This window comes from Thamnophis elegans, chromosome 2 (genome assembly GCF_009769535.1).
Source record: "Thamnophis elegans isolate rThaEle1 chromosome 2, rThaEle1.pri, whole genome shotgun sequence".
Taxonomy (NCBI): Eukaryota; Metazoa; Chordata; class Lepidosauria; order Squamata; family Colubridae; genus Thamnophis; species Thamnophis elegans.
In genome coordinates, this window is record NC_045542.1 from 5,843,494 (window position 1) to 5,847,442 (window position 3,949).

A 3,949-nucleotide genomic window follows, 5' to 3' on the forward strand; every position below is an offset into this window, starting at 1 on the left:
CATTTTTTCCTGATCACTGAAATCTAATTGATTCTTTCAATAACCTTTCTTGGACAGCCGTTTTCTCCCTTTCACTTCCAGCCTCCATATTATTCATATCATTTTGTATGTCAAGTGATGATAGCTTTTTTTTCTTCTTCTTAGCATTACCTCTAAAAATACCCGTACTTTTCCATTTTGATATGTAAATACTGACGTCTAATACTAATTCAAAAGCTGACGAATTTCCTTTGGGTGGTTCTCGATGCTTCACTTTTTCCCACATTAACCATCTCCATTTTATAATTTAAGAAAAAGAATTTTTCAATTTTTGGGGTGCACTGCGTGAGAGTGCTAGTGTGTGTTTGTGTGTGTGTGCATATAATATATTTTTATATTCCCTAAATAGATCAAATATGATGTCTTAAGAAACCTGCTTTATATTTTAAATTAATGTGCATGAAAGAAATTGAATACAAGAAAGCACTCCCTGTTTCAATTTGCCCCCAGTATTTTACTCCTGAAGAGTATAGTAATTGGATGCTTCTCCTCACACACACATACATGAGGGTTTCCATCCTAATGAGTCAGGGGCACAAAGCTATCATCAAATGCATTTAGATCTATTTGATCTCATGGAGTGGTTGTGGTAAGGGATGAGAAATCTAGTTTGAACAAGCCAGAGCAATTGGATGTAGCTCAGTGTGATTGGTCTTTTTCAGTCAAAAGTAAGAGTCCTTCCCCAATTTTCCTGGGGATCTGACTGCATGAGTATCCAATGGATTTATCTGATAAGGGCCACTTGTACAAACTAACATTGCAATCATTGCACTGTTCCTTATAGGGCCAAAGGCTCATAATTACTCTGTTCACCAACGGAATATAGTCCAGTAGTGTCTCCAAAATAATATTTTTGGGGCTTTTCTTCTTTTTCATGAAGCTAAAAAGCTGGCAGTAGTTCTTTTCAAACATCCGGTTTATTTTCCCCTTCTTCTCAGGATTATAAGGTAAGGGTACATGAGAAAAGGTCTCAGCCAGTGGTGGGATTCAGCCGGTTCGCACCTATTCGAGAGAACCGGTTGGTAAATTTCTAAGCAGTTCGGAGAACCGGTTGTTGGAAGACATCTTTTGGTTTTTCCCACTTTACAGGGCTAATCCTGTAAGGAAGGCAGGAAGGAAACATTCTGGTGTTGTTTCTAGCCTCATCTTTATTGCCCTGCTTAGAGAAACTGCCTCTCCGGTTAACCCTTATTACATTGTCAAAGCTAAGGCAAAGCGCCCATCGACCTGAGTGACGTTGAGTTGGCCACACCCACATGATCACATGACCACCGAGCCCCACCTACCCAGCTGGACATTAGGGCAGAGAACCGGTTGGTAAATTATTTGAATCCCACCACTGGTCTAAGCCTACAGAATAACAGAGCCGGAGGTGACCTTGGAGGTCTTCTAGTCCAACCCTCTGCTCAAGCAGGAAACTCTGTACCATTTCAGACAAGTGGCTGTGTCCAGACTCTTCTTAAAAGCCTCCAGTGATGGATCACCCACAACCTCTGGAGGCAAGTCGGATTAGTTGTTAGGAAGTTTCTCCTTAGTTCTAGGTTGAATCTCTCCTTGATTAGTTTGCATTCATTGCTTCTTGTCCATCCCACTGGTGCTTTGGAAAATAGGTTGATCTTCTCTTCTTTATGGCAGCCCCTCAAATATTGGAACATTGCTATCATATCATTCCTAGTGCTTCTTTGCTCTAGTCTACTATACCCAGTTCAGTGGTGGGTTGCTTATTCCATTCCAACCGGTTTTCTGGCTTCGTGTTGAAAGCCCAGTGGATTTGCTTAAGAAATCCTAACCGTGGCAAGACAAAAGACACCCTGTCTAATCCCTCTCTCTCTCTGTCTCAGTACTTTCATTGAAGATATTAAAACGTTAAAGCAACAAAACGCACCTCTCCCCCCCGCGCTGTCCTGCGTCGCGTTTACCTAATTTTATAAGAAAAAAATGATCTAGTACCATAGAGCTGCAGGAAATGGCTAGAGAGGTCGCTAGTGTTACTTCCTGGATTTTCTCAAGGGGGGGCACGGAGGTTGGAGGACTGCTCCAAAATGGTGGGAAAGTTTCAATTTGCTCAATTCTTTGTATTAACATCTATATCATTTTGAATTGACTTGGAGTTTCTGCCTGCTGGTAAGTGTGCTGGGTTTTTTTCTTTTATTTTTTAATGCATTTTAAAATAATGTAGGATTTTAAAAATGTGCAGCTGCTGTTTTTTTATTCAAAACAATATGTGTAACACTATGATGTGCCATGGAAAAATCATTAAAAAAAAACCTGAAAGAACAAAGGGTTTTTTTTAGGGTATTTTCCTGATCAAAACTATAATTGTTTCTGCATGACACCCTTAATCACAAATAGCCAACTACACTTCATTCTAAATAGTTTTATTTCCTTTATTGTATGTGATTACTCAAGTCCAAAAACTGAGTTAATTGGATAAACTCAGCTCCACAATTTAGTAAATATACAGTTACAGGAATTTCATGTATAGTATGCTGTCTCTTAGGGTTTATTGAACATAGAAGAATAGTATGAGAGGGTTTTGATGTAAAATAAGCTCTTTTAATAAATTCAAAATCAACGCAGTAGACAAGACATGGGAGTGAACATAATACACACTTTAACAATATTTTTTTTCTTTTAGCCATCAAATACTGCAGCAAGTGTGTCAGTAATAATAGCAAGACAGGCATAGAATTTTCCAGCCAGGTTAATTTTACTTTTTTATGGTTTTGATGTTGTATTTAATTTTATCTGTATTAGAAACTTATGAAGGCTGTGCAACATTTTGAGGTGATATAGAGTATGTAAAGGCATGAATACAGTAGAACCTCTGGTCACAACCATAATTTGTTCCATAACTTTGGTCGCAAACTGATTTGGTCATGAATCAAACCTAATTTTGGAAATTTGGCGCTTACAAAAAAAAAATGGTGCAGAAGGGGAAATCAGCAGCGGGGAGAATGTGAATATTTTGGTCAGAAGCGTTTGTGACCAGAGGTTCTACTGTATAACATCTTCACTTAAGACTTAAGATTCACTTAAGATATAACATCTTCACTTAAGATTCACTTAAGAACTGTGGCAAGAAAGGTGGTATAGTGACCAAAATTACAATGGCATTGAAAAAAGTGACTGATGACCATTTTTCAAACTTAGTGACCATTTTCACACTTAGCGACCGTTGCAGCATCCTCATGGTCACACGATCAAAATTTTGATGTTTGGCAACAGATTCGTATTTATGATGGTTTCAGTGTCCTGGGGTCATATAATCACCTTTTGACAAAGTCAAATGGGGAAACCAGATTCACTTATGTTACTAACTTATCAGCACAATTTATTCACTTAAGAACTGTGGCAAGAAAGGTGGTATAGTGACCAAAGTTACAATGGCATTGAAAAAAGGGACTGATGACCATTTTTCACACTTAGTGACCATTTTCACACTTAGCGACCATTGCAGCATCCTCATGGTCATGTGATCAAAATTCGGATGTTTGGCAACAGTTACAATTTATATTTGTAAATTGTAGTTATGTTGAAATAAAAAAACCCATTACAATACTATTTTTGTGTTGTATGAAAAATTTTGTTGCTCCATATAAAATTTTTAATCCCCCCCCTCCCCCCGGTCAAAGGTGTCCTTCTTTACCAATCTGAAAATCTGGTCACCTTACTCTTGAGAGAAAAGCTTTTGAATTAGCTGGGAGATTTCAATGTATGTTTCCACTCTGCAATCTGCAGTCTGAGGTACAGACTTTAAGTTGAATGCTGGGCACTGTTCCTGGGCCTACCACTGGGAACCAGTATGCTCCATCCACTTTCTTGTGGCTTCCTTCCCCCCTCCCAAGGCCTGGCATTTAAGAATTTAAAAACTTCAAGGGCATGGTAAAAAATGAAGGAAGGAAAGAAG